We start from the raw sequence: 22,721 nt of genomic DNA on the forward strand, positions 1-22,721 counted from the left end.
CCACTGCACAGCAGAGACCCCCTAGACACTTGGGCTGATTGATTTGTCGACAAGTATTTACTGAATTCCTAATTTCCAGGCATTGGTCTAGGCACTAGGAACACAGCAGTGAACAAAACCAGCCCACATCCCTGCCCTCATGAATTTATATTCCAACGGGAAGAGATATAATATTCAAATTAGTGAAATATATACTATATAGGTGGTGATAAGGGATATGGGGAAAAGTAAAGTGGGGAAGGGGGGTATGAGTATAGTGAGGGGTGGGAGAACTTGTTATTTTAAGTAAAGTGGCCAGGATGGGCCTCCAACCTGAAGTAAAGACCTGAAGGACTCAAATGTTGAGCCATGTGACTACCCAAGGGAAGAACATTCTAGAACACTAATAGCAAGTGCAAAGGCCCTGAGGCAGGAGAGCTTACCTGGCATGTTAGAAGCCCATCAGGGAGGTAGGATGGGATGGGAGTGGGAATGAGGTGTGGGGGGTAGAGGGTAGACGTGGCGGTGGTGGAGGCCTGAGCAGGAAGAGATGCCTCCCAGAGGTGGGGGGATCCAGTCATAGAAGGCCATATATAGGCTGTTGTGAGGACTTTGGCTTTTTCTCTGAGTTGGGGAGCCCTGGAGGGTTTGGGCAGAAAAAAAAGCATGATTTACCTCACGTTGTGACAGGGTCACTTTGGTTGATCAATGGGGGTAGCAAAGGCAGAAACAGGGAGACGAGCTAGGAGACTTCCTGATAATCCAGGTGTGATGGGGGCCCACAGTAAGGTGGAAGCTTAGGATAGTCAGGTTGAGTTCCTTGACCAGGGCACTGTGTCCCCAGTGTGGAGCTTAGCAAGCCCAAGAACAGTGTCTTCCTTTGTTTTCTATGCCTCCATGGCTGAGGATTGTCCCTTTGATGGATAACTTATTACTTCATAGTTAAATGATCTATCTTGCTCTGATTCAAGAGCTATTTGTTCTTAGAGTGACTCTTCTGATCTATTAAATATTGATTTTATAACTCAGCTCTCAGAGAATACTCTTAAGTTCTTAGGGGCCACCTCATCACTGCCCCCAGATATAGAAGCCTGACTAGAAAGGTCTGACACAGAAAATTGACTTCCAGGGTTCTGGGGACACATACCCGTATTTCAGCAGTAGATTGGCCGTCCTGTTACGGCCTGAGAATCTTTTCTTTCTCTTAGTGTGGTTCTGTCTGCCTGGTTGCCATGGTGGCTCTCTCTGACCAGTGCTGAGATCTCCAACATAGGGGTTGAGGGCCCAGCAGGTGTCTCTCCATCCACCCTGGGGACCTCATAACTGCCAGCTCAGGATGCTGCCACGTGACATTTGCAAACTGAATGGGCAAACTTTAGCAGACCGTTCACAATTCCTTTGGATTCCTTCCCTCTTAATGTGCAAACATCTATCTGGTCTATTGCTCTTGGTGGTTGGGCCTTCATTGTGCCCTGTGTTCTGCCTCTGGCCAGGCTGCCTGTGCTGTGCCGCACAGTCTGTCCTCAGTGAGACTTTTTATTGAAACTTCCTTTTGCTCCCATTTGTTGATCTATTTTTTTTTTAAACCATTGTTCGTCTTTTAACAAATATCTGCAAATGAGTTAATAAAACTTTAGAGGATTCCTCTGCCAGGCTCTCCTACTTGCAGGTATGGTATTTTTCAGCCCTGGCTTTACATTAGCATCAGCTGAGGAACTTTCAAAACTATGAAGATGCCTGGACCACACTCTAAACCAACTGAATCAGAATCTAGAGAGTGGGACACAGGCTTCAGGATGTTTTAAAAGCCTCCCCCGCCCACCCCACCCGATGATTCTGATGCACAACTTTGCTTTCTTTCTTAAAGGCAGTATAAACAGGGCCTAGCACCGGCAGGCTGTTGAGGCTGCTCGTTCTCTAAGGCGCTCAAAGGTTTTCTCTCAAAGGTTCTCTGTTGTCTCAGTGAGGTTTTATGGAGAGTCAGAGAGAATCAGTGAAGGGATTGAAAGAAGAAAACGTTCATTATATAAAGTCAAATGTCTGTTCCATTACCAGAACACATGGCCTGCAATGAACGATGAATTAATATAATTTTAGTCTGTAATCCATTTGAAAAGCACAATTTTATTTCATTGTATTTTGTATAAAGAGCAGTGATCTGTTAAATATAAATGATTAAAATATGCCACGAAATGTTTTCCATTCTTCAATGCATCGAGGTTTTAAAGAATCGGAAGTGATTCCAGCCCACCTGGGGCAGAGGGGCTCCTCTGGGGAGCGGCCTGGGCCTGGAGGAATGAGCATGGGGCAGCGACTCCCACGAGCCAGGTCTTCCTTTTCTGGCCCTGAGACTCTGGGCAGATCCCTTCATCCTCTCCTGCAGGGAAGGTTTCATGATTCTATAATGAAGGTGTGGAAACAGGTTCCGAGAACGTAAAACAGCTAATTCTGTAGGCATCTTTGTGTAGCATTTTTGAGTTGACTGGTTTTCTCCTGTGCCACCCCACCCACACACCACACTGGACACCATGCCAGCCTTTTGCAAGCTGCTTCCTCCGCCAGTAAGGCCTTCCAAGTCGTCTTTGTCTGGCTGAATCCCACTCCTCCTTTGGGGCTGGGTTCAGGCTTTTCCTCCTCCTGGCCGCTCTCCCTGTCCCGCCCTCCTACCCTGACTTAGTGAGGTACCCCTCCCCGTGCTCCCGGCGCCCATGCTTTCCTCTGCCTTGGCCTCTGCTGCATTTCATGGAATTCTCGTGCCTGCTTCTCCTTCTCTACTCAGCCAGCTTCTTTTCTCTGTACCTCCTCCTGGTTAGCACATTGCTTGGCATATTTATAGATTTATTTTAAGAAAGAAATAAGACTGGGTGACCCAAAGGTACTACCGTCTCCGTGTTGTTATATTTGCGATGCATTTACAAGCAGGACAATTTATGAACTGGACTATCTTTGCTATATTTTCCCTCTCTTTTATTTTAAATCAACTGGCAAGCTCTTGCCAAAAGTAGAGAGAGAGGTTACCTCCAAAAGCTCTCTCTTTGGTGAAAGTCTAAAATCTTCTACATCCGTGGTGATGACACAATGTTTTATCAGGCTTTTATTGATGGACTTTAGGTTGCTTACAGATTTTGTCACAAATGATGCTGCTCTGGGGCGCCTGGGTGGCTCAGTTGGTTAAGCGACTGCCTTCGGCTCAGGTCATGATCCTGGAGTTCCGGGATCGAGTCCCGCATCGGGCTCCCTGCTCGGCAGGGAGTCTGCTTCTCCCTCTGACCCTCCCCCCTCTCATGTGCTCTCTCTGTCTCATTCTCTCTCTCTCAAATAAAAAAAAAAAATTTTTAAAAAAAAAAAAAAAAAAAAAAGATTTAAAAAAAAAAAACAAATGATGCTGCTCTGAACATCTGCGGTCATTGTGTCAGTTTCCTATCGTTGCTGTAACAAATTATTGCGAACCTGGTGGCTTAAAACAACACAAATTTATAACCTTCCTGTTCTGGAGGTCAGAAATCCAAAACAGATTTCATTGAGCTAAAATCAAGGTGTTGACAGGCTCTGGAGGCTCTTGGGGCGGATCCTTTTTCTTGCCTCTTTTAGCTTCAAAAGGCAGCTACATCCCTTGGCTTCTGGCTCCCTTCCACCTTAAAACCCGGCAAATGTTGGTTGAGTCTTTTCACACTAACATGGAATCACTCCTCCACTGACTCTTCTGCCTTCCTCATCCACATTTAAATGACCCTCAGGGTTACATTGGGCCCACCTGGTATAATCCAGCAGCATCTTATATTAAGGTCAGCTGATTAGAAGCCTTAATTCTGTCTGCAATCTTTATTACTCCCTGTCATGAACATGACCCACAGCTTCTCAGGGTCTGGGGATTAAGATATAGACATTTCTAGGGGACCATTATTCAGTTTGCCACAGTCCTATATCTTTGAACATTTGTATGATCATCTCTGTGGAATAAATTAACGAGAAATAAACTTGCAGAGTTGTGGGGAGGGGAAGAATGCAAAAATTTAACTGCCCTCTTAAAGGTTTCAATTTCTACTATCACTTTTTTTTTTTTTAAGATTTTGTTTATTTATTTGACAGAGACAGAGTGAGAGAGGGAACACAAGCAGGGGGAGGGGAGAGGGAGAAGCAGGCTTCCCGCTGAGCAGGGAGCCTGATACAGGGCTCGATCCCAGGACCCTGGGATCATGACCTGAGCCGAAGGCAGACGCTTAATGACTGAGCCACCCAGGCACCCCTCTACTATCACTTGTATTCAAGCCCCTATTTCTTCTTACCCTGACCACTTCTGAATATTTTAATGTTTAAAATCTTTGCCAATGCTGCTGTTACAAATCAATTAGTACTACAGAATTTGAAAACTAAACAAATCTGCCACGTGTTGATGTTAAGAAACTGATGGGACACAAAAGTGTCCATGATCCAAAAGTTGATCTTTTTTGCATTCTCTAAGTACCATCAGTTGATGAGTAAAGATGTGGCACAGAACCAATAGTAAGGGAAATGCCCTATGATAAATACTTTCTTGCTAGCAGTTCATAGATTTATTAATTTATTAATTAGTCCATTAGTATCTATCATACTCTTAATGCAGGCCAGCGACCACCTGACCTCTAGGAATTTACAAGCAGTAAAAGGGATAAGTCACAAGTGATGGCAGGTGATTTGAGAATTGACTATACTTGTGTAAAATCCATCCATGCAACTCACATGATCTAACCCATAATGGATCACCTTTATTTTTGACAACTTCACACTTTTACCTAAATAGTTGGGAACCATGCAATATTGCAATATAACATAAAATTGCCAAAATGTGTCTGAGTGTAAAAATTTGTCAAGTCTCAGGAAGTGATCTAAAAAACTGATTATCTGAAATAAGCTGGTCACAAAAAGGCAAATTCCGCTCATATGAGGGACCTGGAGTGGTCAAAATCACAAAGAGAAAATAGAACGGTGGCGGCCAGGGGCTGGGGAGAGGAGGAGACAGGAACCGCTTGATGGGTGGAACATTTCAGTTTTGCAAGATGAAAAGAGTTCTGGAGTTTGGTTGCACAACAGTGGGACTAAAGTGTATACTTAAAAAGGAATGAGATGGCAAATTTTATGTCATTTATGTTTTACCACAATTTAAAGAAAAATCTAAAAACAAAAACCAAAAACCAATCAGTTATCTACTAAGCAGTCAGGGGGAGGAACTTACTGCAAACATTTATTGGGTGTCAACTGTGCTGGGCATTTCCAAGCATCAGCTCATTTAATCCTCACAACCACCCCGGGCGGTGGGCATAACTGACACTATGTTGCAGGTGAAGAAACTAAGTAACTTGCTCAGAGTCACGCAAACTGGGCTTTGAGCCTAATTTGTCTTTCTTCCGCATCCTCATGCCTGACAATTAAAGGTTGCATGTATGAGATGAATGTGATTTCCATCGAGCACCCTCCTAAGTATTCTCTAAAGTAGAAAGGCTCCTATTAAAAATGACACAAGGACACAATTACTTAACTAGGATATAAAATTCCTAGAAACGTGTACTGGCTTCTCCAGCTAAGGTTTATCTTACTAAATAATTAGAGCTTTAACTTCCTCCCCCCTGGCCGCCCCCCTTCCCTCTTTTCTCCTTTGTTTCTTTCATTATTAATGTCTGCATCATGGTCACACAGAGCAGTACAATCCATGTTGAGGTAACATAATTAAATTTGGTCCTGCCTGTACCATTCTTTCATTCAGAGAAGGCTGGGAAAGATCTGTACGGGACAAAGGACATGCCCCGCCCGTCCCCACTCTGACACAGGCCCTCGATGATGTCACATACAAAGTCATTTCCTGCTTGGTCCTTATCTGTAATGCCGACCAAATTAATAGCTTTACTTCCTTTACTTGTGTGTAATGGAATTTGGAAATAAAAGTAAAATCACTTCCTATTGGGGTTTATACTTAAGTCCTTTAAAGTTCATGTACTTGGATGCTTTTTTGTCTCTGGAGACCATGAGGTTGTTTGATGTAGAAAAGGAACAAGCCATGAAATATGCCACGCTGAAATTCAGTGACGTTCCTAGTTTACCTACTGTCCATGCTCTGGTGACTGTCTTTCCAACTCCCAAACCTTCTGACGATTTGCAAGGAGTAAAACCTGACTCATCCGAGCAGGGAGGTTTTAAAAGTAATTAAAAAGGGTAGCTGTTGTTATAAAGTGAATCGCCCACGTGGCCCTTGGAAGATGTCCTCTGCAGCACAGGGCAATGACCAGAGCACTGGACTTGGGAGTCTCCTTTTGGCAAGAGAAGCTGGAGCTGACTAACCCAAAGGGAGGCCGTGGCATCGAGGGACAAAGCATGCATGTGAAAATGTAAACTGCCAGGCATATTCCCTCAGGGTCCCTGTTCCATAAGGAGAGATAGTGGCGCCCGAATCTGGGGACCAGGCTGGAAATTGAGTAGCCACTACCAAAGGGGTCACCTGAGTTTACATTTAATATGAGTTTACATCTGAGTTTACATTTAAATCAGTTATAAATGTCCATATTTAGATGGCTGTGTAATCAATAGTCAGCCTTCACTGAAAACCAATTGTCTCCTTTATTCCTTTTTATTATCACATCTTCCCTTTGTCCCCCCAAATGTATTCATTCATTGTCAAATGCCAAAACAGGGTGCTTTTTATGCAAAAGATGGAGAATGACATTTGCTGTGCAGAATTAATGGCCTTGAGAATGAAAATACTCAGTCTACTGACTTTTGACTTTTAAATAGAACTTGTGTCTTTATTCTTCCCCTTATCAACAGGAAGCAGATATACAACGGACAGAACCTGATGCAAGGCAACAAGTTTTGAAAGTTATATATTTTTCTTCAGACCGTGATTATTTTTGGAAGGTTAACATCCAGCTTGGATATTTCTAAAATGAGGTTTTTGTTTCTCTGCTGATAAAATCAATACATGATAAATAATACCTGATAAGTATAGGAAAATATTAGAAAAACAATCGCTACATTTTTGGAGCAGTTTTACTTGACTAAGTGTGTGGCCCCCTGACCTTGCTGACCCTCAGGCAGCCCTGTGGGGAAGGCATTGACATTATTCCCTTTACCAACAAAGGTCCTCAGGTGCCAAGAGGGAGCGTCATGTAGTAAAATACGGAGCGGGATTTAAATCTGGGTCTTTGAGGGCGCCTGGGTGGCTCAGTTGGTTAAGCGACTGCCTTCGGCTCAGGTCATGATCCTGGAGTCCCGGGATCGAGTCCCGCATCGGGCTCCCTGCTCAACAGGGAGTCTGCTTCTCCCTCTGACCCTCCCCCCTCTCATGTGCTCTCTCTCTCTCCTCTCATCCTCTCTCAAATAAATAAATAAAATCTTTAAAAAAAAATAAAAAAATAAAAAAAAAATAAATCTGGGTCTTTGAACTCCGGCCTACATTCTTCACAGCAAAGATTCTTTGGTGTTTGTTTCTTGTTTATAAATATGGAGGCAGGAAAATGTGGTGTTAGATTTAGACATTCTTTATACCATATGAGTAGACTAGTGGTTATGGGGAAAGGAGGGAAGAAAAGGGACCATCTCTCCTCTGCCTTGGGGGACACAGCTTCCAGCTGGCTCCATCCTGTGATCTGGGTACTGGGACCTTGGCAGGGTGGCCGACCTCTCAAGAGGCCTCTTGAGTCCCTCCTCTACAGTTCCTTGGTGATTTTGTATAGATCTGATTTTTTTTTAATGTATATATGTCTCTTTCTATTTGAAGTAGCTTGAGTAATTTCTCTTTTCTGTGGCTGAATCCTGACTGATGTGATGTATATATGAGTATATGATTTCTATAATTGGAATCTGATACAAGTTTACAAATTGCTTTTTTTCTTTTTTTTTTTTTAAGATTTTATTTATTTATTTGACAGAGAGAGACACAGCGAGAGGGGGAACACAAGCAGGGGGAGCAGGAGAGGGAGAAGCAGGCTTCCCGCTGAGCAGGGAGCCCGATGCGGGGCTCGATCCCAGGACCCTGAGATCATGACCTGAGCCGAAGGCAGACGCTTAATGACTGAGCCACCCAGGCGCCCCACAAATTGCTTTTTTTTCAACTTAATATTTTCTCATGAACATTTTAAAAATCTCAAAATCAAATGTTTCCCAGTAGGGTAATATTCCTTCATATAAATGTAGCATCATTTACTTTCTATTCCTTGGTTAGTGGACATTTAGATTCTCTCCAGATTTTTTACTCTTATAAATGAGTGTTTCTTTGACAGAACATATTAGTTTTACACTGCTTTCTTAACAGATTAGTACAGACATGGTGGTAGAAACCAGAAACAGCATAAACTTATCTTGCAGTTTTAGAGTCCAAAAGTCCAAAATGAGCTCACTGGGCTAAGATCAAGGTGTGGCCAGGGCTGGAGCCTCTAGGAAAAGATTCATTTCCTTGCCTTTTCCAGCTTCCTGAAGCTGCCCACATTCCTTGACTCATAGCCCCTTCTATCTTGAAAGCCAGCAATGGCCGGTTGACTCCTTCTTATACTGCATTATGCGAACACTGATTCTTCTGTCCCCCTCTTTTACTTAATAAGGATCCTAGTGATTACAGTGGGACTACCTGGATAATCCTGGATAATCTCTCCTCTCAAATCATCTGATTAGCAACCTCAATTCCCTCTGCAACCTGATTCCCTCCTGCCACGTAACATAACATATTCACAGGTTCTAGGAATTAGGACATGTGGGACCATTTGAGGAAACCATTATTCTGCCTACCACACACAGTAATTCTGCTTTGGGGAATCCATCCTGCAAGAAGAATCAGAAATGCAGATAAAGGAACTTTTTAAGGCTTCTGACATGTCAGTTGCAATTATACCAACTTATATCCGATTTGCAGGTTTTAAATATTCCCATCTCATTCTCACCATGCCATTGCTAGCATAAAATATTAGTTTCTCAATATCTTCTTGACATAGAAGCTTATTAATAAGTATAATACCCTTGTGTGATAGAAAATTCAAAGAGTACAAGAGAGTTCACAGTGGAAAGTAAGACTCCTGCTTGCCTGGATCCTCCAGTCTCCCCCAGAGGCGACCATTAATGCCAGATTTTTATCTATCATTGTAGAGATAGTCTATACATATATAAACATATGTAAGGATGTGTCACTCCTTTTTACACAAATGGTGATATACTGTGCCTATTCTTCTGGTGTCCTCATAGGTTTTGGAAATAGGATTGATATGGGTAAATAACAATAGTATCTCAGATCTAGAAATTCTGTATATTCTAAAATAGCCACAATTAAGTATGACTTATTTTATTTTAGCGAGTGATGAGCCACATAGAGACCTTCTCATCTTTTACTTAGAAGTATGAGTGCAGGAGCGCCTGGGTGGCTCAGTTGGTTAAGCATTTGACTTTTGATTTTGGCTCAGGTCACGATCTCAGGGTCGTGAGATTGAGCCCTGCTTTGGGCTCTGCACTGGCCGTGGGGCCTGCTTAGGATTCTGTCCCTCTGCCCTTCCCCACAGCTTGCACATGCACACACTTACTTTCTCTCTCTTCAAAAAAAAAAAAAAAAAAAAAAAAAGCATGAGTGCATTAGGATTCTACTTTTTGTAGATGCAAAATTTCAATGGGCAAAGGCATATTGAAACAAGTTCAATCTTAGGACAGGCATTTGCAACTCCATTGCTGGAGCTGAATGTTGTGTTTACACTATGAAAATGGATGGTGTATCCTATAATAAGAAAACAGGAGCTATTTCTAGCTGAGAGAAACTTACAGTGTAATATATCAAAATGCAGAATAAAGCAGATTTCACTACTATGAATTCATATTTTCATAAAGAATTATACTGTCACCCCATATAATAACCACTTCCTGACACTCTATGGTGGCATTCTCCAACTGCGTTCTGGAAAGTAATAATTTTAGTGGAGAAAAAAAATCTATTATCAAAGAAATTCAACCAAGCTGCCTTATATTGAAATAATAATCCATCATAAAACAGAGAGAAAAAAACCTAACAATCAATCACACTAGTAGCAAGAAATGAACACATAGGAATAAATATTCAATACATATAAAATAAGCTATGAAATTTCATGAGAATATTGAAGAGGGTGAATACACCCATTTACACACTAAAATGGGGTGGGCTGGGGTATGCTGTGGTTCTCAGGATCGTGAGTGAGAACAAAGGTCACTGGGAAGGAGTTAGAGGGAGATTTTTCTGGCCCAGGAAAGGTTAGTGAGGGTGGAGTGTGAAGCTATCTGAGATGTACAAACACTGAAGAGCAGCCAGAGGGGTCTCAGAACAGGCAGAGAGTATCATACAAATTGTAAAGTAGCTGGGTTTGGGGCTTTCCCCAGACCCAAACTGCCTTGCCTGGGAACTGAAGATGTTTCATTTTGTCAGGGCAATGTGATGGGAAGAACAAAAGGAAGGAGCTCGAAGTTTTTGCCTTTCTTTCCACTGCGTGTCTTCCTCTCTAGAAACCAGAGCCACATAAGTAGTTAACTCTACCTGAGTGCCTGCTGATGGGCAAGCGGGTACACAGAGGATCACAAATCTAGCAGAAAAGGCTATTGGCTGTTACTAGAGTGATGGCACCTTGGAGGATACACAGAAGGTATCTCACGTTGGTCCAGCAGAGCTCAAAGCACCTTAGCACCTACTTCTTGCCTGGTCTCTTGAGACTCCCTCCACCTGTGTGGAGGCCACTGGGTGCCTTTGTGCCAGGGATCCTTGGCATGGTATGTTCTGTCGAAGCTGGAAGGGAAAGGTGGTCCCTGGGATTGGGAACTTATCTGTGTAATGAGTGCCTTCCTCCCTGACACACTATTTGCTTTTCAAGTTTCCTTAGAAACCATGCATATAATACTTAACTCATCCTTGGCTCCATCCAGACATTTTTTTGTGGAAGTCACAAGGGCTGTTCTTTTCAACTGTGGCCTTTTGCTTCTCCCTGCTTTCCCTTGGTTTCTAAAGTGTGGCCATTCCAGAGGGCCAAGGCCTCATTTGTCATGCCAAGATTTGTGTTTGTGCTCTTGGCAGGACGTGTTGTTAACCTTTGAATACTACGTCTCTGAAGGAAAAGGATGTACTCCAGTGACACACTTTACGTTAGAAAGATTGTTAGCAGGGGCAGACATGACATCGGCAGCACGCAGGCCCCGTTCTGTGGTTGTATAAGGGCACCCCTATGCCAAGCCAGGGGAGATGGGTAAACTGCCCCCTTCCCTTGCCAGGGGAGGGAAGGCCCAGCACCCTGTCTCCATCCTCTAGGCCCTCAGCGTTCACTCCCACTTCTCTTGTTCCTTCCTCCTGCTTCCCTCCCCACATTGCTGCACAATGGTTGCCCTCCCCGATTCCCAAAGGATGCGGTGGTTGTCTGAGCTCTGGGCCTGGCCACCTGAAGAAGGACAGTGCTGGAGAAGTGCCTGAACCTTCTTTTCAGTTACTGCTACTTCCCTATGACCCAGCCCTGAAGAGACTAGACTCAGCCCTGGGATTTGTAGTCACATCACTAAAACAAGCTCTGATTGCAAAGTAATTGGTATGTTGATTATGGTTACCGTACAGAGACACCTCGACCTTCACCAAGAGTCTTTCGTTACTTGTGCCTGAAAATACAATCACCATATTTCAGTGGTACCTTTTTTTCTAAATGAAAATCATTTTCTTTTTTCCTGATTAAGTAATATGAATTCAATTTAAAGAATTTCAAAAATATAGAAAAATATAAAGAAAAGTGTAAACCACCCCCCAAATAATCTCTGTTAAGAGTTTGGGGTCACACCTCCTAGGTTTTTCCTGTGCATGCACATACATTCAGACTTTCGAAAAAATGTGACTGTACTATTCATGATGTTTATTCATGATCTATTGCCACACAAGACAACCTAAAACTCAGAGATATAAAATAACAACCACCTTGCTATGGCTCATGAATTCTCTGGGTGAGGAGTTTGGACAGGAGACATCAGGGGTGGCCTGTCTCTGCTCCATGAAGTCTGGGACCTCAGCTGGGAAAACTCAAATGGCGGGGGATAATTGGAATATCTGGGGTCTGGAAACATCTGGAAACTTCTTTCTTCATTTGCAGAGCTAGCAGCACCTGAAATTGGAATTCTGAGCCCAGCTGGGATTGTTGACTTATGTGGCTTTTCCACATGGCTTGTGCTTCCTTACAGTATGGTGGCCTCAGAGTAGTCAGACTTCTTATATGGTGCCTTGAGGTTCTAAGAATGAACAAGGTAGAAGTTGCGTGGCCTTTTGTAATCTAGCCTTGGAAGTTACATAACGTCATTTCTGCCATACTGTACTGGTCAAAGAAGTCACAAGCCCACAGAGATTCCAGGGGAGGGGACAAAGGCTCCATTCTATGGGAGGAGTGTCAGAGAACTTGCAGCTGTGTTTTAGCATTCTGACAAACTTTTCTTTTTTTTATATAACATAGACAGTATACTGGCTTGAATTGTGTACCCCCCCCCGCCAAAAGGTATGTTTAAGTCCTAATCCTCACTACCTGTCAATGTGACCTTATTTGAAAATAGGGTTTTTGTAGATATAATCGAGTTAAGATAAGGTCATAGGGTAGGCCCTAATCTAATGACTGGTATCCTTATAAAAAGGGAGAAGTTTGGACACAGGCACATGGACACATAGGGAGAAGGCCCAATGAAGAGGGAGGCAAAGATTGGAGTGATATTTCTGTAAGCCAAGGAATATCAAGGATTACCAGCAACCACCAGAAGCTGGGAAGAGCCAGGGACATCCCTAGAATCTTCAGAAAGAACATAACCATGCTGACACCTTGATTTTGTATTTATTTTAATTGGAGTATAGTTGACACACCATGTTGCATTAGTTTCAGGTGTTCAACACAATGATTTGACAATTCTATATGTTCTACTGTGCTCACCACAAGTGTAGCTCCCGTCTGTCACCAGACAATGCTATTACAATGTCATTGATTATATTCCCTATGGTGGGCCTTTCATCCCCGTGACTTATTCATTCCATAACTGGAAGCCTGTGCCTCCCACTCTCCTTCCCCCACTTTGCCCATGCCCTTATCCTCCTTCCCTCTGGCAACCATCAGTTTCTTCTCTGTATTTATGGGTCTGTTTCTGCTTTCTTTTGCTTTTATTTTTGCTTTTTAGATTCCACACATAAGTTTAGTCATATGCTATTTGCCTTTCTCTGACTTATTTCCCTTAGCATAATACCCTTTACATCCATCCATGTTGTCACAACTGGCAAGATCTCATTCCTTTTTTATGGCTGAGTAATATTCCATTATACATATATATACCACATCTTCTTTATCTATTCATCTACCGAGGGACACTTGGATTGCTTCCGTATTTTGGCTATTGTAAATAATACTGCCATAAACATAGGGGTGCATATTTCTTTTTGAGTAAGTGTTTGATTTTCTCTCTGACACTTCGATTTTGGACTTCTATCCTCCATAACTGTGTAAAAATAAATGTCTGTTTTAAGCCACCACAAAGTACAAAGTACAAAGTGGCTTTGTACTTTGTCCTTTGTCACAATAGTTCCAGGAAATGAACACAGTTACCCATATCCGTATAGATCTCATTGTCATTTCATAGTTGTACAAAGTAACCATTCAATGTTTAATCATCACTGATATAAATCAATCTTAAATAGATCTAAGGAATTTAGCCCAATAATCAGCATGGAATTATATTCTATGCAATTAAGTGGGTGACTCATAGCCTCCCTTTCTTTTCCCCATAGGGCCAGCAAGGTTAGCATAGAGTTGGCATTCAAAAAATATCAATAAACTTGTTACCACCACCCAGAGAGTGTCAGAAAATAGGAAGTCTGATCACCTACAAGCATTATATTAAAGGATTCCAAATATTAAGGATTCTAAGAAAGTCCTGTCACTTCTGGAAACCTGCTTGGTCAGGTGAGCTGAGCAACAGGTAAAAAACTTCAACCTAAGAGAACGTTCCCGTAAAGCATCAAATATTTTAAAGTGAACGTGGTTATAGTACAAAATGTTAAAACCCATTGTTGTGTACAGATGGGATACTTCCAGGTCCCCGGCCAAAAAAGGAGTTTTAAACATCAAAGCCTCTTTGCCAAATGTTAAGAAATGATTCAGAAATGTCAGCCTGGCAGACGCCTACGGAAACCTACCCCGTGCATTATAGACCTTTCCTGCTGTTCCTTTATGACTTCTGGGTTGGATGAGGCCTCCAGTGTTTTCCTTCTCAAGTTCAACTATCCATTTCTTGGCCCCATTTGTGACTTCCTGGACACAGAGGGAAGACATGGGGTAAATCTGGAAAGGAACCACGGGCCTCCTCCCTCTCCCTCGTGGGGCCAAGTCAGAGCAACAGGCCGAGTGGCCAACTCGGGAAGTGATGAGGCTGCAAGCCCTTCCAGTCTCGTGGTTTCTTTCTTCTACAGACCAGGAATCTTCTCAAAAAGGGCCTACAGGAAAAAAATAAAATAAAATAAAATAAAGCCTGTTTTAATTCTAAGGCGTGTGGCAGTGTATTTGCCATTTCCAGGGGATCTTTAGCTGCTCTGAGCACAACAGACTGGACAACTAAAGTGCAACAAGAGTCCTTAGTTCTTATTTCAGCCCAAAAATCCAAAGAAAGTTGTGGCTCCTTCAATCCCCATCCACTTCATTAGAGTGGCATGTGAACTTGAAACTATGGCTGAACAAGGCACGGATCATTCTCCTTTCTCCCAACAGAGCCATGGCAGCTTTATTTGGTGTGGAGCAAGTAGCTGTGTGGTTCTACATGAGGACTGGATTCTGAGCTTAGTTTGAACCTCAGCCCTCTAACTCCATCAATTCCTACCCATGACACCTTGGCAAGTCATTTATCCTCACAGAAAGCATTTCCCGTGTCACAGGATTAGGATGAGGATGAGGAAGACAGATGTTTCATGAATGCATACCAAAATATCACACCCCCACCCCCACACACACACCTGCCCCTCTGCTCACCTGCTCCAGCAATTGGCAGGAGAAAGCATCAGAGGTGATGCGAACGTTCTGGAAAGTGCACATTGAAGCCAACTCATGGGAACGGAGCAGAGTCCTAGGACTAGGACTTTTGCTTTTGGTAGGACTCATTTTTATTGAGGACAACATTGGAGCCCAGAGAGATTAAGCAACTTGTCCACAGTCACACAGCTGGTTTCTGGTAGAGCGCGGATCAGTACTGAAGCCTCTGCTGTTCTTTCGGGGCATCAAGCCGAACAAAGTAACTCAGGAGGAAGGGACGTAAGAGACCATGTAGGGATGTAAATGTAGGGATGGAGTGGGATCCAGTAAGAGCTGAGGGCTTGGCTGTCCTGAAGCCTTGTGAAAGACTGAGAAAAGGTGGCTGAAGCTCTGGAAAGGTCAGGGTAGGAGTTACCGTTGTTTCCTTCCAACCGGTTCTGAGTTGTATGTGCAGGACCTGAGCAAGTGGCTACAATGCTGTGTGTGGTTGTTGGAACTCACAAACGTCTAGAGCCCACAGTGTGAAAAAGTAAACAGGTCAGATCCAAGGCTGACACAAAGCAAGAAGAACGCCACAGATTTGCAAGTTAGGTTGCTCATCATTACACAAAAATGCCATTTTCTCCCAGGCTGGCTGGGCCGCACCTCCCTCCCAACTAGAATCATAGCTCTTCAGGAAGGGGATCGGTCTGTAGCTGTGGAAAATTCTGGGCAAATTAATGCGCTATTTCTAGATGTCAGGTGAGCTCCAGGACTCGCAAGTCTTCACCCTAAGCCCATTAATCAAGTCTGATGACTTAATTTACTGTTGAAACAAACATGTCAGTTGTAATGTGATACATTACAAACATCTCTGCTTTCCAAATGGCGGGGGAGTTACCGCCAGAGAAGAAAGGAGAATTAAGCCCTTCTCCAAACAAAGACATTCTCCCTTTGTATAACCAGAGACAGGAGATAGGATCTGAGTGTGTATTCACTGGCTTCTGGGCTGGAGATGCCAATCATTTCTTCCCTGCCCCCCAGAACTTACAGCAGAGGCCCCAGGAACTACTCCCCTACCTCCAGATGTAGCAGCTGGCCAGTCCTTGCCGAATCCTTCCAATTTTCCAGCTGTGTACTTGGGGATAGGAAGCCACGATCAGTTCGCTAGAGGCTATGTCGACCGAGGAGCTGAAGCTGCCGTTTGAGCCGCCATTTTTGGCTTGATCCCTGGAGATCCCGAAATGACTCAGACGTACAGCAGCAGTGAGAAGCCCCAGTGCTCCAGGGAGAGAGACAGTGATGAAGACAGGAGGTGACCTGGTTCCAGATACTTTCCTGTTGTCTGCATGTGGTCTCCTATACTTCCTCTGTCGATTGGAAAGGAAAACTAATCAAAGATGGGGAAAAATCCTAGTATGTTCCTAGGAGGACTTGCAAGGCAAGGTCCTGGGGAAGGTGTGGCTGGCCTTAGGAATATTGCAGGGTGCATTTTCCTCCCTTTCAGGGATTTTTTTTTTCTTGAAAAACAAATAGTAGTTTCTAAATAGAGGAGTTGAATAAAAGAAATATATTTTCCTTAGGAACAAGATGTTTTTTGCATTTGCCAGATGGACCCAATAGTCATCTGTCAGTAATGCATTTGTTTTCCTCATGTAGACATTTAATCATTTAATGAGTATATACGGGCTGGCTCAGGTAACACTGGCCAGAACACGTGTATGCGAGCACATGCGCGTGCACACACACACACACGTAGTTCCAAGGGAGGCATTTGCCTGATGGAGATTATAAAGCCGGTCAATAAAATAAAAAGCATTTACAGAACAGCTTTTTGAAGTCCAGCCTTAACAGATACTATGCCTCTGTCATTTCCCCTCATAAGGCCTAGATTTACATCTGTGTTTTACATACGCTTTTGAAGGGTTGCCACATTTAGCAGAAGGTCTTGAAAGGTTTGTTTTGATGGCACTTAAAAAAAAAAGTCGGAATTTATGGATTAAGAAAGAGATGGGCTAATTGGCTTCTCAGGGGGACTGCACTCTCTCCCTCATTTTTTGTTAGATGCTTACTCTTGCAATTTATGATTCCTGTTCATGATTTGAAAGCTCCTAAGAGCCAAGCAGTTCTAGCCCTTACTTATTTAATTCATTCACTAGCTAGGTCAAATACATCCCTTCTATTTGGCTAAAGACTGGGCAGAGGTGTTTTAAAGTGTACTAAGATTTCAAGTTATTTTAAGTTTTATCTCTAAGGCCCCTTGCCAAGTGTTGATTTGTCTACAAATTACAAGTGCAGAAAGAAAAAAATGGCCACTTTTTAAATTTTTCCCCCAAAATATTGATCAAGCTCATCCTAAGTACCAATCTGTCTCAGCAGCGTTGAGAAGAATGAGGCACCGTCTCTGAACACAAGTAACTCACAGCAGAGGCATTTCGCCTGGTAAAAACAGGATGTGTTTCTTGGGGAATTTCTCACAGTAGGACATAGCTCAGGACTTTTGCCCTTTGCTTTGGAGAAAATTTTGCTCAGAAGTAAGCACGGTTGGTCTAAGTGGTGTGAAATGGGGGCCAAGGGTTCCCCAGGGAAGGGCCATTCAGGGGGCTTAATGCAGGAGGTAGGACTCAAAAAGATGCCGAGCAAGCGTTGGGGAGCTAGAAAAATGGAGGGAAGGAAGAAAGGCCCATCTGAAGAGCTGACCCTGAGCCCCAAGGGGGCAGAGGCCAATTAAAGAGCATTGTGGGAGATGAGATCAGCTTGTTCCGGCAGGTTGTGATGGACCTTTGAATCCCACGGCCCAGGGTCCCCCTCTGTTCTCTTCTATATCCTCTCTGTGCTAAGGCATAACATGAACAAACTCTGAATAAACAGAGCTGCAGGCCAAGATATATTTGGGAAGACTAATCTGGTTCCACTGTGTGGGAAAGATCAGAATGAGGGAGACACTAGAGGTGGGAGACAGGGACCAGTTAGGAGCAATTGTCTAGGAAAGTAACCAGTGCTTTGGAAATTCAGCTGGGATTGCTGGTTTCAGTCTGGGGTTATAAATTCCAGAACAACACAATGTTGACAGGGAGAGTTATAGAATAGGACCACACCCGGGTTCACTTGGGAGGGAATGAGGACAGTGTCTCACCCATCTTCTGCCTGAGCTCTCTCCTCTGTCCTGTGGGTTTACCCCCTACCCCTGCTCCCAGGGCTCCCTTCTCCTTGCCTTGTTCTGGGGATTGGGGAGCAGAGGGAGCTTCTTGCTTCCATCAGTCAGCAATCAGCAAGCCTCATTGGCAGCTGACCAGTTTGGGGATCTCTGGTCCAGGTGGAGCCTCCCCCAAACCATCCTCCCTATCAAAGTCCTCCACATGGGTGGTGGTGGTTTTATTTAACCCGGTCTCTCTTCAGTTACCATTGCAATGTAGCAAAACATCTAATTGTGCCCATTCAGATCTAAAGATGCAAAGAATGCTGTGTTAGGGGACAAACCCAGAGACATGGCCACAATCATTGCACATGCCCCAGCTGACACCAGCCTGAGCTCAGGGCCCCTGCCAAGGAGGTGGCATATCTAGCCCTTTGCAGAGCGTCATTCGGGATCTGAGAGCCAAGAAAGCCAACATGTTCAGGTTGCGCATGAGAATTTGTCTCTACTTTGGCATAGGCCTAGGGACAGGGCCTCCCTACAAATGTAAAGTGGAGAACTTTGGAGTAAAACTCAGTTCACGGGTAAAACTCTGCTTTCCTTTAAAGGCTCTGGTCATCTTGTTAACAATTAGGAAAGAGAATAGACCCTTGGAAGTCACCTCCTAATCCTATATATTTTATTATAGTTCTAAAAATCTCTCAGATGGCAGCAGATGCCTTTGTCCTACATTGAAATTATTTGTGACTAGGTCAAGAGTCAGTCTTAGGAAATCACAAGACATCCCATGAGCACTGGCCAGAAGTTAGATACTTTTAATAGCAACATGTTTTTTTAAATTTTGTGTTTATATCATTTTGTTCTAAATGTAGAATCTATTTGGAATTTGGAAAAAAAAGAAAAGAAAAGCAAAATATATAACTCACTATCACTGGCTTTAAAAGAAATAATCCAAACTTTGTATTTGGTTGTGGGAGAGAGGGTTAGTAAGGGTGTCTGAGTCTCTTCCCCTATCCAAATCCCACCCACCCTGGAGTGTTTGGTTCAAGCTCCTTCTTTATAAAGTTTTCCTGAGTCAGAACAGCCCAAATTCACCTCTTCCTTTTCTGAACTGCTATAAAAATTAGTCAGTACCGTACAGTTTAGTTCATTGTTAACTGCCTTGTAGTATATATACTATTATATGTGCTGTTCCTGTTTCCCCAACCAGATGGCAAGGTATTCTAGAAAGTATGGCTCCTGTTAGGCTTCTCGTTATCTCCTAATAATGGAGCATACTCCTGAGAGCATTGTAGGTATTTGATCAGGACTTCATGAATGGAACATTGAGCATCTAAGTGGGGCTCATTTCAGGAGCCACATCTGGCTCTGGGTCTGCCCTTTACTGCAGGAGGAGTTCAGGCTCAGCATGGTCCAGGGCTGGACATATGGACAAGGTGTGTTGTGACGATGTCAGTCACTCATTGTTGACAGTCAGAAGTAGCTGTGAGACATACTGGTTAGGGACAGTCTGCAAACCTCGGCTCGGCTCTAAATTTTCCCACTTGTTAGCTATGTGGTGTTGGACAAGTTACTTTACTAAACTGTAGTTTCCTTATGTATAAAATGGTAACAAAAATAGTACCACCTACTAGAAGTTTTTTGAGGAAGAAAGTAAGTTATGTAAAACCATATGTCCCACTTCATCCATTGGGTATGTAAGTAATGTAATTCCACCCCCATCCTCAGAATATGCCACTTGAGGGCCTACGTGTCCAGATTAGGGAAGTTCATCTTCCTATTCCTTCCCTGTGGACCATTTCCAGTGTCAGCCTGGAGACCCAGAAACGCCTACTCAGTGTCAAGGGTCAGTCCTGGATCTTCTCTCCTTGTGTTGGGGTGGGGGATGATACGGAGAAAAGTAAAGAAGAAAGAAAAAGCTGCATAAGGATTCCTTTATGCTACGTCACCACTCTCTCCACCAAAAAGACTCTTAGGAATAAAGAGAGCATTCCTGATGGAGGCAGAGGGCTCTCGGAGTGGCCGAAAGGCCTCCAATGTTGGGACTTTGTTCAGGCCTGGCCTGTTGGACTAATCTGGCTGTTGTTTGTCCCTATGGGACAATAAGCAGGAGAGACCTCTTCTCCAACTCATCAGTGGGAGACAGTGGAGCCTTGATGACTGATAAGTGAGGTTCATATTTATTCACTGCCAGTGCTGGTCCCACGGCAGTGAAGGCTGGCTGTAGGAGAATGTTCCAGTGTAGGGGTCAGGCAACCTGGGTCCTAAGACCTTCTGGAGCCACCAGCTGCCTCTTCTGTGGCCTTAGCAAGTCACAGTCTACTTCCGATGTCTCAGTTTTCTTATCAGTCAATGGGATAGATAACGTCTACTTTATCCTCTGCAGATTTTTGTGGGACTGCAACCATCATGGGTTGGAGCTTGTGTGGGAACAGCTATACTTCTTTCTTTCCCCTCCCTCTCCTTGAAGGAGTGGCTCCCAGTGGCTCCCCGGACAGTGTGTACTTGGGTATGAGTGAGTAGCTTGGACTGGTCACCAGAAAGGGCCCTAGAATAGAAGATTAGATTCAGATGAGTACTGTCAAAAAGGATGAACTGTGGAAACTTCCTGCTATCTATCTATCCACCTATCCATTTATTAAACGCTTATGAATTGAGTATCCAGGGTGTGCCAGGCACCCTGAGGCCCTTTGCATTTCTCCTCTGGGCCTGACTGTTTGCTAGGCTCTAGCAGTAAGAAAGCATGAGGACAATCTTATTTGTTTTTACCCCTTTCTTTGGGATATGCTGAGAGGCCTTTCTGTCCTAACCATCAGCCCAGAACAAATCTACATGGGACCTGAGGGCAGGGACAGCTTGGCCTGACCAGAGAGCTCTGACCCCCAGTTCTGGCCTGTTCGCATCAGCTAGCCTTGCTCCCGCACACTTGGTAACCGGCAGCAGCACCGGGAGGGGCAGGGGGCATTTAGGATTGACAGGGGACAAGAGGTGGCAGATGAAGTTTCACCTGGGGTCACCCTCCCCGCCAGAATTTCCCACTCTGCCTTCTGCTGCTCTTGACCTTTCCCTCACTCTGCTCACTTCCTTCTGACTGACTGATCAGTTGAAACATGGTCAACTTTCCTCTTTCATCTGCTCCAGTCCAGGAGGTCTTAAGAATGACACATGATTGGGGGAAAAAATTTGCAAATTATTTTTGAAAGAAAAAAGAGCACATTGGAAAGTAGGGATTTGGAGACAGAGTCGGGGTGTGGCGTGAAGGCCTGTCTGGGGCTTCACACAGGTTCCTCTTTTCTCCTTTGTGCTGTTGGAAACCAGTGTTTCCGTTTGATGGACAGTAATCTCACATATCCTCCTCACCCCCAGAGCCAGATGGTGCTCTTCAAGGGAGCAAGCTCCTCCAAGAACGATGGCCCTACCAGAATGGCGCTGCCCAGGGCAGAGTCCTGGCAGTGGTAAAGTCTCATGAGATTTTCAGGGCTGGGAGCCGCAGGATTGGAGGGATGATGGAAGCTCTGTAACCCGAGGTGGAAGGCCTGAGGTTGCCCGTCTGGGAATCATTCAGTCGGCAGACACTCTGGACGGAGGGCCTGCGTAAAGACCAGTAGCCCCAGGACAGAGGGCTGGAGACAGCTGGGAGGGTGGGAGGGAGCCCTGGGAAAACGGTCACGGTCTGGTGGGCCTTGGCAGCCTGCTCATGCTGCAATTCTAGGAGGTTTCTTTCTCATTCTACTTTGCCTCAAACACCATTGGCTGAAATGAAGAGTGTTCTTAACAGCAAAGGACACTGGCAGGATTGGGGGAGAAAATTCATGGAAATGGTTCCAGGTGCCAGTTGGGTGTTTCTTACTTGGGTTTTGCCACCCACATTTAGCAACCCATTATTACGTGCAATGTTCATAAATTGCGATATGTCCTGTGTGTAACTTATTTTTTTATTTTTTCTTTTTTTAAAGATTTTATTTATTTATTTGAGAGAGAATGAGAGAGAGAGAGAGAGCACATGAGAGGGGGGAGGATCAGAGGGAGAAGCAGACTCCCTGCTGAGCAGGGAGCCCGATGCGGGACTCGATCCCGGGACTCCAGGATCAGGACCTGAGCTGAAGGCAGTCGCCCAACCAACTGAGCCACCCAGGCGCCCCTGTGTGTAATTTATTATATAGAATACAGAGTGGTCAAATATATTAGTCTCCTGTATATGGCATGTATAATCAGAATGACCAGGCTCAGAGCTTTTGAAAATCATTTAAATTTCTAATCCAAAGAACGTCACTTAAAATTTTTAAGAAGTCTTGGGATATCAGAATTTGTGTTTTATCTGAACCCAAGACTCAAATTTTAGGTTTGTTTTGTTTTGTTTTTTAGTCAAACCTGCCAGCATGCCTCAATTCCCAGAGACAGATGATGTAATGTAATCGATTTTTCAGCTGTTTGTGCTTCCTTCAGTCCTGGCTCTGGCAGATGCCAGAATCCAGAAACGAAAGGGAAAAGGATAAGAGAAAAAGAGTCCGAGATGCCTAGGAGGCACATGTCATGTGAGCCTCATTGGCCATTTTTACTACTCCATACTCATCAGGGGAATCTACAGAGCTCAACCGAGAAAACCAAACTAAAAGCAAAGAAAGGGGATTTATTTC

General features: G+C 44.0%; 1 protein-coding gene across 2 annotated transcripts in view; it reads left to right on the top strand.

Annotated features, from left to right (window-relative positions):
• The window catches only part of SNX18 (sorting nexin 18), a 162,479-nt gene that overhangs the window by 36,141 nt on the left and 103,617 nt on the right, over positions 1-22,721 (top strand). The window lies entirely within an intron of this gene.

The sequence above is a fragment of the Phoca vitulina genome, unplaced genomic scaffold (genome assembly GCF_004348235.1).
Source record: "Phoca vitulina isolate PV1807 unplaced genomic scaffold, GSC_HSeal_1.0 scaffold83, whole genome shotgun sequence".
NCBI classification, from domain to species: Eukaryota; Metazoa; Chordata; class Mammalia; order Carnivora; family Phocidae; genus Phoca; species Phoca vitulina.